The sequence below is a fragment of the Centropristis striata genome, chromosome 14, assembly GCF_030273125.1.
Source record: "Centropristis striata isolate RG_2023a ecotype Rhode Island chromosome 14, C.striata_1.0, whole genome shotgun sequence".
Lineage (NCBI taxonomy): Eukaryota > Metazoa > Chordata > Actinopteri > Perciformes > Serranidae > Centropristis > Centropristis striata.
The window spans coordinates 7,412,229-7,433,518 of NC_081530.1; positions in this window are offsets into that span (position 1 = coordinate 7,412,229).

A 21,290-nucleotide genomic window follows, 5' to 3' on the forward strand; every position below is an offset into this window, starting at 1 on the left:
CTAATGAACTAAAATTCTAATCACTCTCAACTCTACAGGGCTTGACCCTTATATTAAACTTTTTGGATATTAGTTTGTTTGGCAGGTATTCAGTTTTCAGTTTGGGTATTTTTCCTTAATACTGTGGAAAAACTGAATCCTTTAAAAGTGAATGTCTTTAATTAAACCGCAAGACAAGTGTTACAGCGCAGGGTTTCAATTTCAGCTCAATGTGAGTGTGTTTTGCTGTCAGTTCCTCACTAATACACAGAGATAACTCTTCAGTCCACTGACTTGTTACTCTTACTACCAAATAAATTGCTCTGTTAACAATGTTAGGCTGAAACAACGTGCATGCAGGCTGAAGTTTAACTGTAGCGTTCTGTCGGAATCGAAGATAAACTTGCATAAAAGTTCATGAAATTCAGATCAAACTGACAAACTAGGCAATGCCTGTAAAATATAAATCACGATTCTGTTACAGCATGCACATTTCTCGCCTCAGATGTTATGAGAAACATAACTTAGTGATCTGTTTATCTTTAAAATGGGAAAGTTTGAGACCAGGCTGCCATGTTGAAAAAACTAGAGAGAACCCATTACATATTGGAGCCAAGGTTATTATAGTTAACGAAAACTAACGAAATAACGAAAACTAGAATTGACTTTTTTTTTTTGTGAACTGAAATAAAAATAAAAACGGGAGTTTTTAAAAAAAAAACATAACTAACTGAAACTGCATTGTGTGGTTACACAACTAACTAAAACTAACTAAAATTATAGTGAAAATGTCCTTAGTTTTCGTCTTTGTCAACTTTTTTCATACATAATTAAGTGTTTTTATTTGAACATGAAGGAACACATTGGTAAATATGTTTACTGAGACTGGGATGTCTACACTCGAACCAAAATGCAAAACACCTGGAACTGTAAGAGTTAATAACCTTATTGGATGGATAAACCAAAGAAAATAAAGGCAAAATTTATTATGACCTGTTTGAATCTCACACCCAACACAGAGCCCATTACAAATAAACTAAAACTAACACTAAAACTAATAAATAACTAAACTAAAACTAGCAAACACACTCTAAAAACTAAAACTAACTAAATTTGAAAACAAAAATTCACAACGAAATTAAAACTAAAACTAATGAAAAATCCAAAACTATTATAACCTTGATTGGAGCACATCTGTATCACGCTGTATCACTGACACACAAATTATTTTTCAATTTTGTTAATATTACAAGATAGGGCGTGGTCTTGGTGGAGGTTGTGTTAGCCATATTTAGCATGCACCCTTAGCAGGAGTTGAATATATTGTTCCTAATGTAGTTATTTCGTGAGATATAGTGCTGTCTCTTCTCAGTTGGAAGTATTTTTCTTCAGTGTATCTTTGAGAAAAGTTGGGACCCCCTTCTGTGTTGGCATCAGTAACACAGACCAACAAAAAGAGTCCACTGTGAAACTCACTGCAACACAGTGACTCACTTTCTGCTGGCACTGTCGGGAAACTGGAGCACTGATACTACCAGTTGGCTCGCAGTCTAGCAGCGCTGCTGCTGGAAGCCAAGTGACAGTCTGAGAATCTGCCTCATTTTGTTTTATTTTCTCATAGGTGGGTTCATAGCTAAGACTAATCCCCTCTGACAATGTCAACATGTCAAACAAAGTAATCCACGTCTGCTGTGTATATAAAGAATTAATTTTGTCTGTCCGCTGACTGAGCAGCAGTGACGCTTCCATACGCTTCCTAATGAAAGTAAAAACTTATCTGAGCCAAACTCTGCTTTCTTCACCATCCAATAATGTCAGAATATATCAGTGCACAATGGAGGTAAACTAAGCTGTCTTGAGTGTTCCACCTCTATTTTATCTTCATATTTCTATATTTTTGTATGACTGCTCATGCTTTAAGTGTCCAATATCCATTTGTTTATACTATTAAGATATATTTTTATGCAGGACATTTTTTAAGGATATCACTGGTGTTATTTTCTGTTTCTCTTCTGACAATCTAATAATTAACTTTCTTTCTATAGCATAAAATGCAGCACAAGTCCCAAATAATCCTGACGTTTACAACAAAACGAGGACAAATGCAATAAAAAAGGAAACTTTTAAACTAAAGAAAAGAGCAGAGAATAATTGGGAGGCAAAAAAGTGTTTAAAAGTGTCAACAGTTTGAGAGTCCTATAAAACCTCAGGCAGACTGTTCAATAGTTTAGCAGCATTGCAAACAAAAACAGCCTCTCCATGTTTTCAGCTCTATCCAAAGGAATAATAAAAAAGCTCAGCCAGAAGATGCAGGGAACCGAAAATACCCATATCTCCTTATTATTTCCATCATTTCAAGCTCTATTTCTTGATGACAGGTCTGACTGGAAATGTGTGTGGTAATCTCAGCGTGGTACAAGACTTCAAGAGGTACCACACCTGTTAGCCAGTTAGTACCTGACTACCCAATAAAATTACAAACAGTGTATTTTTTTCCCCTATGTTTTGGTAATTATCAAATAAAGCAAATACATCATGTTGCGTCATTCTACCATTAAAGCCGGGAAAGCGGATATGTCGTTTTGTAGTATTTGTAGTTTTTTCCACCTATTTTCGGTCTCTTGGCCAATGAAATGCATCAGAATACATGTGGGAGTGCAGCAATGCAACATGGGACTTTTCCAGAACTTTGGAATCATGGCAGAAGACGACTATAGCGGAGGGAGCTCAGATATAACAGATACAAGCTCAAATACTTTTTGAATTTCATTTCTATCTGCTACAGAGGCTGAAAAATCGATTATTTAGTAGGCGCTGACACTTCTGTTGAATTTCCAGAAAAACTTCAGGTTTTAGAGGGTTATTTTAAAATCGCCCAGAGGTTTTACAGGCATTTTTTCCAGGCGTTTTAGGCCTGAATGGGTTTTTAAAAAAAAGCCAGGCTAGCTGTTTCCTCCTGGTTCTATCATCATGATGTAGAGACATGGGCAAAATGAATGTTGGCGATTATTACAGATTGCTGTTGACTTTGATCCAAAGCAGCAAATTTTCAGTTTAAGTTTTAGTTGGAGTTGGATTTTGGTAAAGTTTGACTGGCTAAGTTGCAGCCTCAATCAATAGCAAAGAAGTGTGTCTGACCCCGCTTGGATGTCATTGGCTGTAGTTTTCTTCAGGAACCAAGATGGAGGGGATATTGCTCTTCAGCATTTGTTTTCCCATCACAAAATCAACAACCACAACAACTCAAACAGAGAAACTGCCTCAATTCTCGCTAATAAGCAGAACTCATAAAAATAAATCTTATCTAACATCTTGAATGCTGTATAGAGTGAAAAATACTCAGAGAGTCCATATCAACACCGTTCTCTGAGGTGGGCAGCTAACACATTGCCATTACTTTTACAGGCAGGGCCGGTTCTAGGCAGCATACATGAGGGGGCAGTCAGAAATGTGAAGGGGGCATCATGTGTACACATCATGCTGCAGCACTTTTTTTTCCTGTGCTTATAGTAACGATGCTTTCTTCATTGAAAGGGTTCTATGTGTCCAACCCAACCTGGAGAAGTGGATTACACTTTGTCAGGGCTCTACCTTCACACCTGAAGACTAAGCTCCTGCTGGTTTAGCTCTTAAGGTCACTGAGGCACGCAAACCCCCTGACCCCAATAAGGTGGAAATCCCTCAGGGGGGGGAAATTGAAAAATAAAAATAAAATAAATGAATAAAATAAAATAAAACATCCTTCATCCAGATTTCAACCAACAATCGTGTACTGTGTGTCCCTTTTTCGGCGGATTTTCCACTATTGCAGAATCATTTTGTCAAATTGTAATGTATATTAATTTTGTGAGTATATTAAAATGTGCTTTCCCAACTTCTAAAATTTTGTTTTGAGGGGGCAAGACATTTATTTAAGGGGGCTCGGCCCCCTCTTGCCCCAGCGTAGAGCCGGCCTCGTTCACAGGTAAAATTTTAAAAGCCCTTATTTTATTCCTTGAGAGGAAATAAAGTCCAGACCTCTGCTGGCCTGGAGCAACTTTCTGAGAAGATCTATAGCATCACGTTTCCCCCCTCCACCACTGATTTGTGATCCTTGTATCTGGCAAGCTCAGCTGCTCCCAAGGGACCCACGCACCGACTTCTGTTTTCCTAGCTGGGCTCCTCGGTGAGCACAAATAAACACTTGTTAAACAGAAATCCCAAACTCCCTAGCTGTGTGCACGGCAAACTAAACAAAGGAGCTAACGGCTGCACTTTGTAAGAAACTACAGAGTTGAAGTCAAGGGCCAGATCAAAGAGGTAGATACTCAGATGAAAGCAGGAGATAAAAAATGAAACGGGGGATTGCAGAGCAGAAGGCTATTACCACTGTAAATGTTTGTAGACCTTCTGGGGGGACGGACACATGGAGAACAACATCCATTAGAGGAAAACACCCAGTGGAAACTGTCATTTCCACTTTGCATCAGCTCGGTGGAACAAAGCGAGACAAAAGGACGAGACGGAGAGAGAGCAGAGGAAAAAGCTTAACAAGGTCAACGAAGCTTTTGAGGGATGCTCGACCTCTCATCTGTTGTTGCAGCGCACACACTGCAACATTTTAGTATGCAATGAGACATGACAGTGGCCAAAGGAGGATCGTTTAAGGCGATCAGTGTCCGCTTCTTGTCTCCATTCTGACACAATGCAGTGTGAATACATCACTAAAACGTGAATATTTTACCAGGAATACGACCTGTTTCTCTTGTTGCAGACATCGCACTACTGTAGAACTTTATAGCAGCCCTATAAAATAAACCTCATCTGGGTGAAAAGCACAGTCCAACACTTTATTATTATTGGTCCCTATATTCAGTTTATAGATCTCAGTGACAACAGGGATATCCGGATAGCTTTTTCCCTTATAGCTTTTACCCAAAAAGTACAGTGTTAAGGTCATAATCTCCTTCCAGGTTCTGCCAGTGTCTGCACAAAGTGTAAGCTGTCTCATCAGTAACACAGAATGGAGAAATTCAATACACCAGGAGGGAAAGTGAACACATTTTCTTGCTGCTTAACCCCCCAAAAATACTCTATAGTCTAATGTTATTTATTGATGACTTGATTTCAGAAGTAACACAAGAAGGTGCACTACTTAAAAAAATTGTGTTCTAAGGCAAAATGTTTAACTATTAATATGCCAGACTAAATAGGCTTTACCTTACGTTTTATGAGGAGTGCAGGGAGAACATTACTCTTTTACTCTTTGGTTAGCAGTCTTTTCATCTTCAAGAGCACCCTTAGGTTCCCAGAATTCAGTGCACGAGAGTCTCTAGCTTCTACATTTCTGAAAAGGTTTTAAAACACCTTCAAGTAGCTGAAATCCATTTCAGAGCCTATTGTATTTTATTAGCGGTGTGAATTGGACAACCCTAAGAACAAGAAAATACATTTTCTTTCTTGCTAAAAAGTCAACTTGACTGCTGTTGAATGTTTCATTTTCAGATGAATTTTGTTAATTACTGTCACCAAAGAAGACTATAGTATAATATATGACTGGTCACATCTATTTATGTTTCCTACTCACTGTTTCTCTCAAATAAAAGGTGCCGCGTGGAGTTTTCAATGTAAACATTCAAACGTAATCTTTCCATTAATAATTGTTTTTCACCAAAACACAGTGTATCCTTTGACAAATATTTTTAATGAATTCCCTTTATGGAACATTTGAAAAGTCTCTTTATATATTTAATGGTGCAATGGTTTCCTCCCTGCAGACTTCTTCTTTCTAACATTTCTCTGTTTATTTATACCGCCAACCTGCAATCTTTTGAAAAGCATAAAACTGAAGTCATAATTTAAATAATGTACGTACAACATCCTCATCTAAAAAGTTAAGCAAATGTTGATGTGCCCTAAACCTGCATTATTCCAAAAATGAGTTTCATTGAAGATGCAAGAATGACCCTTATTCTGATTTGATTTATTACCTCAGTAAATATTTTCCAAACAGGTTTATGGTGTCAAAAGCTATTTTTTAAGTCTTCATACAGAAAGATGTTTATTTGATGAATTATGGTCCCATTTTTGGTAAAACAGATGATATAGCAGGGTATGCTTCCCTTGTGAACCTGTATGTATGTTTTTTTCTTTTACTGTGTGTTGGACTAAATGCCACAGCAGTTGGCTGTTTGTTTTTTTCATTTGTAATGCATCTTGTTAACCAAGCTAGCTAGCAAGTGCTAGTGTTAGCTAGACTTTTTTTCTCATTTTTTCGTGTCTTCCACTTTTTTCGTCTCATTCTGACCTTTTTTTTCATGATTTTAACTTTTTTTTCATTTTGACTTTTTCTCGTGACTTCGACTGCTTTATTATTTTGACTTTTTCTTTGTGGCTTCAACTTTTTTTTCTCATTTTGACTTTTTTTCCCCGTGACTTCATCTTTTTTCTCGTTATTCTGACTATTGTCGTTATTTAATGTTTTTTCGTGATTTCGACTTTTTTCTTCTCATTTTGAATTATTTCTTGTGACTTTGACTTATTTTCTTCTCACTTGATTAATAAACTACTTTACTTAACACCAGAATTTCAGAGATGTTGTTTCTTTCCTAAATCTGTCCTGGCTGACATTATGTATCACATCCCTGAAACGACTGGAAGCACACACATAGTTGTTACCGAAGCAATTCTGGGCTGCTGCATCCAGTCAAAGCTCCAAAAACACCACGATCCGTGACCACCATCGCCGGTCCAAAGTGGTAATCCATCCAAGCTGGCTGAAAGGAGCATCAGCATGCAGCGAGCCCGGAAGGAATGAAGCCTATCTGGTCTCTTAACACAAACATGATGGGATCTGTTTGGCCACAGATTGCTCAGGGCCATGGAATACCAATGGCTTAACACACAGCTTTACACGCATGCGTGCCTCTTACATATAAAATAACACATCCTCATGCACGCATTTTTGGCACGTTTGTAATGCACACACAAACACAGACACAGATGTTGACGGATAGTTTGTGAAGGCACTCTAACACACTTTGCATTTCAGCTCAAAGGGTCAAACACCCTGGAGAATCATCTGTTCTTCTGGAGTCCTTTAACTCTTATTGACAAGCTCTTGGAGCCTCGAGGGCACACACATGAAACAGAAAATGCACGCACACAAGAGATGTATCCACACATTTACATCAGAAGCACATGTTTCAGCTCGCACACATAATGGAAACGTTACTGTACCGTCGCATTGTTGAAATGGAGTCTCGATGGCGGGCCTAAATTGGCCTCTGAATATGCTAATGATTCAGCTGGAAGCAATTTAGAGAGGAGGGGAGCATTAATGTGAAGTACCTCACCCCCTAACCAGGCAGCCATGCTCGGAGTGACACAATTACACTTATCACACAGCCTTTACACCACAACTCACATGCTGACAGCCGTATTCACACAGATTCCTATGCAGACCTGTCAAATTGACAGCTCTCACCATGGAACACTTTGGCTAAATGAGCTTAAGTGGATGAGAAATGCAACAGAGGAGAAAGAAAGAATTATCCTTTTGTAGTGTGATTATTTCATAAGAGGTTTGGAGAATATTGGGATAAAATGTGCACACTCAAACACCTGTCTGAATAAAACAATACCCACTGTTACTGTATCAAGCATCTCTACAGTATCATACAAACCAATTCTACACTGGAAAAAAGAGATTTTTTTGGCCCTGTAATTATTATTTCAATCATCTATATAAATTCTACAAAAAATATGAATTCAGTGCTTTTACTTTAAAATAGCAGTTTTTCATGTGGTGCATTACTTAGTGAGTGTTTGTTATTATGTGTCCTTAGTTTTATATTTAAATTAAATAATTCGTTCCAAGAAATATTCACTAAACCAGTTCATTGGCTTAATTAGTTGATATTTCAAAGTAAAATGTAATTGAGGGACGTCAGTGAATCTGCAATTTACTTGTGTATTTTCATTAAAAAAAGGGGGTTCTATTTAATAAATATTACTTAGAAATAGCCTGAGTAAAGATTACAAACACTTTCTGTGTGGAAAAACTTGCCTAGCTTTTTTAAAGTAAATGTAAATGTTTCAGTGAAGGCATTTTCTTGCTGAAATAAGCAGGGAAAACCCTGGAAAAGACGTTGTCTGGATGGCAGCATGTGTTGCTCCAAAGTGTACATTTCTGCATTAATGGTGCCTTCACAGATGTGACAGTTACCCATGATGCCATGGGCACTAACACACCCCCATCACAGATACATTTCAGCTTTGTGCTGATAACAGTCTGGATGGTCCTTTTCCTCTTTAGCTCGGAAGACACAAATCCATGATTTCCAAAAACAGTTTTAAATGTGGACTCGTCAGATCACAGCACACTTTCCACTTTGTGTCAGTCCATCTCAGATGAGCTCTGGCCCCGAGAAGTCGGCCACGTTTCAGGATGCTGTTAATATCTGACGTTCACTTCACATGGTAGAGTCTAAACTTTGTAGATGCAGCGACACACTGCACTGCAAAAAAGGTGTGTCTAAAAACAAGATAAAAACACTAAATCTGAGGGAAATTATTTTGCTGCATGGACAGATAATTTCACTTGACAAGATTTCTTAAATTAACCCTCTGGAGTCCACAAAAGCACCGGAGAGCAGTGCTGTCAGCTTCCCTCTAAAGTTCTGGCTTTTCGAGTAGTTTCCATGTCCCATTTACCGTGTCAACTCTTTTTCAGCAAAGGTTAAAACCAAGCATAACAGGATTCTCCTCTAGTTTTGCAGATATATATTTTTTTATTTTGCAGTGTGCATTCAGGATTTCAATGTATTTTTAATGCAATCTTTTGTGTTTAATGTTTTTTGTGTGTTTTTGTGTATTTTTTGTCATTTTTTTGTCATTTTTTTGTATCATTTGTATGTGTGTTTTTTGTCTTTTTTGTGTGTTTCTGTGCGGGTTTTTTTGTCATTTTCTTGTGTTTTTGGTGTGCTTTTGTGTTCAAAATGTTGATCCAGTAAGTCAAAATGAAAAAATAATAATCGGGTCATATAGGTGAGGTTGTGCTGTCAGCGTCCCTCTAAAGTTCTGGCTTTTCGAGAAGTTTCCATGCCCAATTTATAGCGTCAACTCTTTTTCAGCAAAGGTTAGATTCCTATTGTATTCCTATTTATACTGTTAAATATGCATTTGAGCATGCATTTGAGCAGTTAAGTTACTGCACTGTCAACATATTTAAAATTGCAGTTTCATCATATCTGGTTACGTGCACGGTCCTATATGTGGCCCTGTGGTAGTGTCGATGAAAAATTGTGGCCCCCTCTAGCATTTAAGTTGCCCATCCCTGAATTGACCTGTTTATCAGAGTAATACTCACAGTCTTATCTTGCTCCTGTCCCAACTTTTTTGTTAATGTGCTACTAATATCAAAGTCAAAAAAGGCATATTTTTACAAAAATCCTTAGCGCCGATAAGGTAAAACATTAAATGTATGTCTTACTACAGCTTAATAAATAGATGTAAAGAGGATAAGCACATTATCACATTCTGTTTTGTTTACACAGCATCTCAACTTTGTACAATAGTGACAAAGAGCTGATGCAAAACACAAGTTCATGACTGTAATACTGAGCCTTTTGTAGCTTTGACAGGCTCTCTTTTGAATTATTTGGTGTATTTATGCACCAAACTCTGTTCATAATTTATGATCAACCCAGTTGTGGTCATCAAAAAGATAGATATACTGTAAGAAAAACACAACAATGACAGCGCTGATGCAAAATAAGGCACCAGACTTGAAATAAAGAGCCATCTTCATAGCTAACAGGCTTTTTGGATGTATTTTTTTCTCTCCTTTTTTTCTTCTTTTGCTTATAACACAGCACAGATACGCTCTGTTAAGTAAGGTTCAACACTCCATGTTTGTCGCACAACGGTGGGAAACATTTCATAAGCTGTATGTATAGACATAATTAGTCCTCTGAAAAATTATGTAAATAAGACTGTTGTCATATTGGCATAGAGAAAAACAGAGTGGCGCTGGCTCGAAACATCTGCACACACACACACACACACGCACACACGCACACACACACACGAACACACACACACGAACACACACACACGAACACACACACACACACACACACACAATTCCTCCAAAGGGACTGGATAATTGGCTGCTGAGCGAGAGCCCCCTTTGGCTTCTCATTAGCAGCTGTGGACGACTTGTGTGTGTGTGTGTGTGTGTGTGTGTGTGTGTATGTGCGCGCTTGTGCATTCCTGCATATGCGCGCACACGCAGCATGCATGTTTGTTCAAAATGCATGTCACGTCACATTCATGTGAATCCGTGATCATCTTCTTTGATGTCTTCCCACACAGCCATGTTTTATTATTGTCTCCTATGTAGAGATGCAGCTCTACCAATTGCAATGTGTTTGTGCGAGAGTATGTGTGTACATTCTCATTATGTGGTCTACTCAGTGTTGTAGTCATGTTTTCCCCTCTGGAAGGGGATAATATGGGGTAATCTTGCAGCATTAGGAAGCCCTATGGTAAAGTAGGAGTGCTCTCTCACTACTGTAGCTCACAGTGTAGATGAACTGACCAACTCTGAGTTTTTTTCCTTATAATAAAATACAACCCTAACGCCCTCTCACATACAGAATTCATCTCTCACCCACACAGAGAACATTAAAAAGAAAAAAAAAAAAGAAAAACTTTTCCAATCTTGTTTATGCCTTTTGATGAACTCCTTCTATTCAGGCGGATAGACTAGAGATGTCAAGTGTTTCATCTTTTGCATTCATTTCCCAATCTTGCACCTTCTATCCTAAAGAGAAAAGCAGAGAAAATACCAGCGTTTAACATTTGTATGCTTTCGAACGCTGCCTTTGAGTCACACGGAGGCTGATAAAAAAAAAAAAGCCAACAACAACAAAAAAGTGAACTCTGAGACATGCAGCTCAGAGAAAGTCCAGCTAATAGAGAAACATTCCGGCACTAGGAGTTGGAGACTTACCAGATACTGCGGGCCGAGTGCCAAAAAGCCATGGTAGAATGAATGGAGCCAAGGTCTATTCATTGATTCCTCGGGTTGTGCACCATCAAGGGCACCACTGGAGTTGTTTGTTATGTGTCAAACTGCATACTGGATGCAGTACGTAGTCATGGACTGCAATTTCAAACTGGTCCTGACCTTTTCAACAAAGTTTCACCCAGTGAGCCAGAATCATATGCTGACTTGAACAGTTGAATAAGAATTAAGATCTGGCTCAAGGACAAAATGTGGATCATTGTGCTTATTCGTTCCAGTGTTTGTCCTACACTGTCAAGTCATCCACCCACATCTGGGTCTTCTTAAAGGAACACTGCACCCCAAAATCAAATACATATTTTTGCCTTAAACTGTACACTGTAAAAAAGAAATTGTTGTTTTCACGGTGAAAAAAACGGCAGTTGTGGTTGCCAGAACCTTACCGTAATAAATATGGTGCAACTTTTTGTAATATTATGGTAAAATTATATTAGCACTGTTGATTTCACGTTTACGATTGCCATTTTATTCCATATTTTACCGTAAAAAATAAAAAGTTTTTCCATCAAAATTGACAAGAAAATACTTTATAAATGCTGCATAAATTAAAGCTTTTACCATTAAATATTAGAGTATATTTTTGTTAGAGATATGGTGTTTAGTACATTTAACAGCGAGAAAAAGTATTTTTTACAAAAAAAAAATGCAAAAATTACAGTGATGGCTTGTATATATATTACAGTATATTTTGTTACAAACACGGTGATAGTGTATTTTAAAGTGGAGGAATTTTTTTTTAAATTGTAAAAAAAATACTGTTTTGGCTGATGTATAAATTAACAGTGTTTTTTTGTTACTGAAACGGAATTAACCCATTTATTGTTTTCCATCTTTTACTCTCATGGTTTAGCATTTTTTCACCGTAAAATCTACAGACATTTTTTACATTGTAGTGCTATTTATAAATCTAGATTACATTGGAGATATTAGCCATCTGCCTTCTCTCAAATATTTTTTTTAATGCTGACACCGACACCGACTTTTACTAGGGAGCATGGAGCCTCTTTCATTCCCATTCTGTGCCCCTAACACCTGCTCCTGCACTGTGTAACTTTGGTGAGACGGTATGAACTGCTCCGAGCAAGTGGCTTTACGGCTGGAAACCACACACTACCAGCTGTGTCATTGATTTTGGTAAAAATGAATCATAGTTTATGGTGAAAATGATTTAGGGTTTTCCCTCTGATCTCCTCTGACTCGTCTGCCTTAGCTCTCTGTGATTTAGTTCCCGATGGGAGGAAAGCTTTACTTATTGATGTGAATCTGGCTTTAAGAGAGCTTCCCAAATGAAAAGGCTTCAGACAAACACTGAGCTGGACTTCTTGCTGTTGGACTCGTGAATAATATTAGCTGGCTTGCAATGTCTTGTGTTTCTGCAGTGGCTTGATGTTTGGCTGTGTTTGGAAAGCTGTCGACTCGCTAGTTTTTGATCATAAGTATATATAAATATAACCATGACAGATGTTTGTGTACAGCTGTTCATATTTACAACAGCGGTGTAAAAGTACTTCATCACAAAAAATATCAATTCTTTGCAATGATGCTTTAATGACGTCTTTTTCGGTTAAGTTGTGACGTTAGCTAGCTCAGTGGTGCTTTAAAAAACATTTTTTAAATAATATTTTTCTTAGGAGGTAAGGCACATTAGAACAGGAACCAATGCTATAATTACATTGAGTATGACATCACATCTGCATCACAATTGAAAATGTAAACATATCGATACAATAGAAATACTGTGTATCATGATGAATGAAGAGCAAGACATACGCTCTGCCTCCTAGGATGTTTTCCTATTTTATATTTGTGGCCCAATAGGAACATGATCAGGCAACATAAAAAAATAAAAAAATAAATAGGTAAGTGATGATTCTTGTATGTAATAAGTGAATAAGTGTTTTAGCTATAGGGTGTAAACAAAAATACAAGGGAAGCCAAAAGACAAAAAGAAGAGAGAAAATAAACAGATAAATAAATAAATAAATAAATAATGATAAAAATAAGAAGCAGACATTTTGAATTTTTTTGGTGCTTTGAGCAAGGTGAGTGCCATCTAAATCTATTATATTCAAGATAAAGCAGACTTCTCTATGGCCTCAACTCATACAAATACACTATAGGCTGATAACTAATACTACAGGTAAGAGGAAATCTGTTTCATATGATTTTGGGGTGAATTGTTCCTTTTTGCCAATTGCCAAAAAATTCTCCCAAACAGCTGTTTATATATGATTTATTATATATAACATTAAATATTTATCTCAGTACAACTTTTGTTAACAGAGCCCGAGAGTCTATTTTATTTGATTTGATTGTAGTTTTTTCTATGTATGATTTATTTATCTAGGATGTTGTAATATTTCTTTTCCAAATTTCAATTCCAATGTTTTAAAATTCATTGCTGTGGAAAAGGATGTACAGTCATGGAAAAAACAACAGCAGCAACAACAAAAAATAGATCATAAGAGTTTAATTTAAGAGCTGGTGTCTAGCCATTTCCCATGGTTTTATTGAAAATAACCAAAATCATTATCAAGAAAACCATGAAAAATGTCTAGATATCAGCTCGTAAATTAAACTCTTATGAGCTATTTTTGTTGTTGTCATTATATTTGTCCAAACAAATGTCCCTTTAGTTGTACCAGGCATTAAAATGAACAAGAAAGCAATGAGAAATATTTTTTTCCATGGCTGTACTTGGATTTTTATGCTCTTATATCATTATATAAGTCGCACAAAATGGTCCTAAAACAACATCAACGATAGTATCGTTTATCGTGATCATCCTAAAAAATTGTTATCATGACAGGCCTAAACAAAACAAAACAAAACATTTGCAGCAGCTCTAAAGCTCAAGTATTAAGCAGCATAAATACAGTATGATATAATAGTAACACATCAGGGACTACTTTCCCTAGGGTGAAGCCTCCTGCCTTATGAAACATGAAGCAATATTTGTTTGCTGGTGAAGCAATGTCACCTGAATTCATTAAAAAAATAAATCTGAACCAACAAGATTTAATTTTAAAAATGCATGACTGCACAGTTCATGTACTGATCTTGTCATATTTATTTTGGATGATGTCAGTGGCCTGGCAGTAATGCTCAAATGTTAGCAACTGAGCACTAGAGCTGTCACAGCTAAGCTCAATTTTGGGGAAAAAGTGAGGCGGGGGGCTAAATCTGTATCGTGCAAATGCATTTTTTAGTGAGACTTTGTGGTGAGACTTTTCCTTTAAAACATGACCTTAACGCAATTGCCAATTGTTAATTATCTCCCTGTAAAAACTATGAGATCTGACTTTGAATAGCTCAAAAACATGTTTTTCTCTCTAACAAAGGAGGGAAAAGATCACACACCAGCACAGTCAGACTGCTTCAGATACTAAGGTGATTTTCTCTGTGACCCCTTACTTTTATTTTAGCTGAGGTTTCGCCTGTGAACAGAATAGAGCAGACAGTTTGTACAGACACATTGTCCAGAGCCTCTTTTAGCAACCAGAACTGAGGGAAGAAAACAGGAGCACCGTCTCTTTCAGCTATGACCCTGTGTGTTCAGCTGCTCTAATATTCCCTGACAAACGCCAATATTAAGCGCTGCAGAGACAGACAGAGATAAAAAACTATTTCGTTCTGTCTGTCTAACAAACCCGTCCAGAGGTCAACAAAGCGATCTGTCCTTTTGAGTCACAGAGGCAAACTAACATCCACTGCTATTAAAAAGAAATAAATCTCTCAACACCCTCAAGCTACTGACTCATGGCAGATATCACTCTCAGCAGACAAATCCTTCAACTAGAGATATAAAACATATATCTTTAGTGGGAAAGCATAATAAATACTATTTTTAACTGCACGTCATAATGAATATTAGCTTTCTTTTGCAACTTCTGATCTATTCCTAACAGTCAGAGACTCTGAAAGGAGGAGTGTAACGAGATATGGGTACATAAGCCAGTAGGACATCACATCACCTCACAGAATCCATTCTCTAGATGCTGATTGGTATTCCCTGCGTGATCTACTAAAGATGAGGAAACACAATGTTTGCTGTTGTCAGGAGGTGTTAATCCTCAAATAGCAGATATAGCTAAACCTGAATGACATGGGGATATTAAAGTGCATGTGCTGAATCCTAAATACCAGACACAAGATCTTTCCAGGATATGCCTATTCTTAGACATCCACGCTCCAAATGCTTCTTCCTGCTGACATTAAGCTGTGTGCTAAGTTTGAATAACATAGATGGTGCATAAAGTGCATGAACACGCTCTCCAACTCGCAGACCAGTAAGTGGAAGGTCACAGTATGATTTCTTAGAGTGGCAGCTCAGGGAGAGGAGCTATGTACTGGCATTTGGAAGGTTGACAAAAGCAGCAAATTGAAAAGGGTGTGAAGTCCATGAAGTGGACCTACAACCTGCTTCACGCTGCACCCTGTAGAGATTCCTGACCACTAGCAGTAGCAGATTGTGGCTGGGTCACAGATGTCACTGCTGTGGGTGCTACACTACTGCTGTGTGTCCTTGAAAAGACAATTAACCCCCTCCAGCTCATTGCTGTGCAACCAACTAGTGTATATACTGTATAATCTTTGATGTGTCCTGTGTGGCATCTTAGTGTGGTTATTAATAAAACTGAGTCTTAGTATGTTTTGATGTATTGTAGATCAGAATAGATGATAAGGCATTGAATTACTGATCTAGGTTTAGAACAAATAACGTCCTGGTAAGGCGTTATAAAATAGTTTAAACAGTAAATAAAGGTATGGAAATGTCGCAAATTAAATCGTTATGAGGACGACGTGACTGGCAGGGTTAGGTGAAGTTCAGTGATGTTTTAATCACATTTACTTTTGCTATCACATAGGACACAAATCCCGCTCTGCTGGGTGAAAGTCCGCCATTTATTCGACCCATCTACCACACCTCTGGACCACCCTTTGGACTATACATACTGTTCTTTTAATGTTGCACCTGAATGAGTGATATGCCAACCTCTTCTATGAAAAGAACTCCAAAGTCCTTCAACCACAAGTAAATATTAATATGGTAATTTGATTATATTTGTATTATGTTAATTATTAATCAGTGTTCCAGATTGATAGTTTAGTAACTTTATGAGACTGATTTACTGTGATTTTGCTATGTTTCCCCTTTCTGAGAAAATGGGTGGTGCCCTGAGGACCTTCAATTTATTTCAAATGTTAATTTAGTCAATTTCTGATAAAAAAAATTGATCTAATTAGGCTAAAATCCTTACATATTTTGATGACCCATGACCCTACACTGTCCAAATGACCTTTGGGGTCGTTTTTGATGGAAGACCAGTCTGATTATTGTCTAGGTTTCATTGAAGACCTATTGTTTTGGGGAAATAAACCTATTAGAAGCCAACACAAAACTACTAATAACTGCAGTTCCTTTAATGGCCACTTCAATCTGGCTCCCAATACAAGTCGATCCCCATAAACTCCTATATCAAAACAGACAGCAGGGGCCACCACATTGAGATTCACAATGGTTCTTCAAGCACCTATGGGTGATGTCATAAAGGCTATGTCCAGCTTTAGTCTATGGTCTGTAAGCTAAATATGAAACACCAGTATCCAGTTAACTAATCCTAGCATGAAGAATGGGAATAGGAAAGCTCCTAGCTAGCATGGCTAAAGATGACCAGGTTTTATATCTCAAAAATTAAAACAAAAATGTAAAGTTGTTTTTTTTAGACACAGCAACTCCCTTGAGTCTCCAACCATTTCGGCGACAACTAGACTACCAGAGAGTGATTAGTAATTTTGAGTGATGGTGCAAAGCTTCAGCTATACAGCACTTTGGTGGGAGACTGCTTGTTAGTGGACGTTGTTCACACACTGTTGTCTGTAAGAAACAACACAGAAGAAAGATACAGTTTGGTCTCCATCTGTGACCAGTATGGGAGCAACATCACTTAAATCCTCCCACACAATCTTTGACACAGACCCCGTTAGCCTCCCACAACTTTCAGTGCTTTGAGATATGTTGACCTGTAAATGCTAAATGACAAATGTACACATTAGTAAGCTAGCTCATTAGCGCACCAAGGTTCTACAGACATTTTAATTAGTTCATTCTGGATATTACCATTCTAATGTATTAAGAATAGCACTCAGCAATTACTAAGTCCCACTTAGGGAGTGGGGTATACAGCCCTTTATAGCAAAGCTGTGCAGTGCTGTCAGTCACTATAATAGCACCGAGCAACTTAAAAAGATAGTAGTTGGAGGTGGTGGAGTTTGGATTCTCAAAAATCCCGTGGGTGGGGAGTCTTTGTTCCAATAAAGTAATCTTGTATGCGCCTACAGTGCTTAATCTTTCCAGTTTAACACTACTATAGGTGTGAGTTACACTTCTGTTTCCCCAGTTGAGTTGTTGTACTGATTTCACCCTTTAACTGGGGTTAGGTTTGGTTATGACAGTATGTCGGCCAGAAAGGGTTCGTTTTCAAGACTGTTAGTCAGCAGACCATCTCAAAAACGACAACATATTTCAGTCAGCCATGGACAATGTGTAAAGCACTCACTTTTTGTCATAATGGTAAGGCACAGAAGCAAACTTTGGAAAACCTTTTGCTCAACTCTTCGAGATTCCGTCCAATATGTTCTATTTGAACAACCTTGAAAAAAGTTGTTAATAATTTTTCGACTTCTCTCATTTCTTGGGTCATTTTCACATTTCAAATCGATGAAACAGACCAAAAGCACATATTTTCAAGCAAATCCACAATGTTTACTATCAGAACAGTCAATTTGTAGCAGAATGCACTTTGGTCTCGTAAAAAAAACACGTTCCCATGATTAAAACTGGAATGTCAAACAAGTACAAAGGAAAACCTACAAATGTTTTTAATGTTTCACAAAGTCTGCGTAGCCAGGAGGTGGGGTGTGATCCACTTTTCATGTCCTCTTTGAGACCTGAAGTCAACGTTGACTTGTTTTCATACATAACTAAAGTTACTTAACGAATATGCTTAAACCATGACCTTCAACTACACCTAACAAAGTAGTTCTGCCAATTCACAACATTAACCAATACCAGCAATAGTAATCAGAGGGAAAATACATTTCCCTCGAAAACGTAATTGAGAATGCAGTTTTTTCAGATTTCCTTTAGTTCAGTTCAGATTTCCTTTATTGTCATTACACAGAGTCACAAGTACCAGGACAACAAAATTAGCCATCAACCCGTCCAAAACGTATACTTAAACACACATACAATATGACAGAGGTGGACAGGACAGGAAGACAGAGATGGAAGAAAAGGATAGGTCACCTGTTTTGTGGATGCACTCCAACACAATAAAGCACTTATAAACGGTTACAGTTAAAAGACGACAAAATAGACTTGAAGTGTAAAAATAGGGTTTAAGTCAGAAGCCTGTGTAGATAGCTAAATAGATTAAAACAGAAGTGCCGTTCCATCAGATGCACATGAGACGGACAACTACAACATATGGATGAAATGCCTCCTGTGTAGGATTTCGGTAAGTGTATTACCTGAACTTTACGTTAACTTTGGCTTAACATTATAAATATAGCGGATATTGTGACTATGAACTCTCAAGAAATGTTCTAATGTCCAATTTATGTTTTTACAACAAGTCCTCATACCTAAACACAGTTGTCAGAAAATCTTGTCTATGACAAACTATTTTATGGATGTAGATATGCGATGTAGGCCTATTAATAAGTGGTTTGGTTGTACACAGGACTCAAACAGCAGTCTCTTTGGTGAAAGGCCGGTGTTTGCTTGACCCATCCATCTAACCCAACCTCCTCCCTGTGCGGACTTTGTCATTTTTTATAGTTATCAACCTGACTTCCTCCTTTGCTCTTATCATAACTACTACGCCCCCCTTAGGTATCCACCGAAGAACAAACGTCAATATGGGTTTATGGATTATGGTCTGGGTTTTCAACAAAATGATTTATAAAAGAAACTGGGTTCAAGGGTGAGTTTAAAGATAATTTAACAACCTGGTCAAGAAAATACATTTTGTATCAGTGCTATTTATCAACAACCACAGCAAGTCCTGCTTAATAAAGTATATTATGGCCAGTTTTTGCTCTGATGCAGTAAATTGAATGAATGAATGCTTTATTTCGGTGAAAAAATAAAATAAAATAAATCATGTTGTTTGCATTACAAAATAATCCATCAGACAGCAACTGAAAAAGGAATAGGCTGAAGCCCCAAGGCTTATTCTTGCCTATCCTGTACCATCTTACATTAATAATTAATTATTACATTGATTCCTCCTCTTAAAATAAAAGTAAAAACATCACCAAATCTCTTACTTTCTATCTCTGTTGGTTTACTCCTTTTAATACTAATCTGTGAAATAAATCAGAAAAATGACAGCGTTCACATTTTTCAAAGTAGGTTTAAAGTTACTGGCATATTGAATGTTTAAATTGTGATTTCTGACTTAAAAGTAACTCCTCTCAAGTAGGCACAAAGTTGAGCCCTGTTAGAGATGAGAGCGGCTTGAGAGTAAATCTCTAAAGTGCTGCTGCTAAATGGGTCAAATGCTGCTGATTTGTTGGCAGCTCACACCTGAAGCCATGACTGCGTGCTCAGTCCATCCATCTGCTTTCAGTGCAGCAGGTTTCTTTTGAATGCAGAGGAGTGGAGGGCAGACGGACACACATGACACCACCACCACCAGAGAGAAAGATCAGGCACATTCATCATGAGGAATAAGGAAGGACGTGACTACTCCTTCTGACTGGAGGTAGGGGAGTAATAGCACAGTTCTATGAAGGTATTATTGGTGCAAAAGATTTGAGCACCTCTAACAGTGGAATTTGTAGTTGTGTACAGTGATTGTGTATGCGTATCAGTAAATTTGAAGTCACATACTCTATGAGTTGTGTACTTGTAGATTTTTTTTCTCCACAAATACAACACAACACTTACACATTCATCACATTTCATCTAATATTTGTTCAAACTCTGGTTGCAATTTCGTCTAAGTGATTTTTGTATGTGTCTGTCTTGTCTGTTTATTTTATTTTATTGTCTGTATTGTATTGTATTGTATTGTATTGTCTTGTTTGGTAACTTCAGTGGATATCAAACTGGGTCCCCATGTTTCTCTGTTTGGTCGTAGAACCACATGGATTTCTTCCAGCTAATCAGCAAAGATCAGGCTACATCACACACGGTGACCAATCAGTATGATAATAATATAATAATATTAACTTTATTGACCTTGACCTCCAATGGAAAAATTTAAAATTTTGAAAGAAATCTGCAAGAAACAGTCGTACAAACAGAGTTATTCTTCAATGACTTTGCAAATTAACTAGATAGAAGTGGCAAATCTACAAGAAACAAATGCGCAGATTTAAGAGATTTAAAGTGGCAAATCTGGGCAAAAAAGTTGCAAATTTACGAGAAAAAAATGGGGGGAAAAAACTTTTTTCTCACAGATTCACCACTTTAAATCTCATAAATATGCAACTTTTTTTCTCATAGATTTGCCATTTTAATCTTGTAAACATTTTTCTCAAAATATTAGGCTACCCCCCTCCCCCAGGTCCATATGTTGTTGTTTTTTACACATTCTGGCAGTATGTAATATCCTCCAGGGTTGAAATTTGGAATTTGCAAGTATTTCAATGAGTGCACTATTATATAAAGCAGTTTTTCTCAGTTTTCCCCTTTGCGTAGTTACTGCAGTTAGACTTCGTAGGCGGAGTGGCCTAGCGCTGTTATCTGTGGTTATCATGCGGTGTATCATTAACATTAACATGCACATTAGCTTAGTAACTGGCACTGGTCACTTGTCACAGCAGCACATTGTAGTAAACTGAATCAATACTGAAATTGAATAAAATTAAAATGTTTCTGGGTTTAAATGTTGAAACTTTTGGGATCATTTAATCAATGACTCAACAAAAAGTACAACATAGGTCTATTTTTTTTTTTTTTAAATCAACCCTCTAATGAATTTTAATTACCATACCATTAAGATTGCTAAATACACAGTGTGTTGTAAATTAGAAGGTCTGTTAGCTGTTTTGTGCTGGGAAGTTAACCGAGAGGGGATTTACAGGAGCTGGGGGAATGAGAATAGTCAGACTTAAGTAAAACATTAAAGTTGCTGGCTGTAAAACCAAAACAATGAAGTGAAGGACACTCAAACACTATGTAGTGCTGAGAACTGCAAAGTTGGCTGATTATTTTGCTTATTTGTCA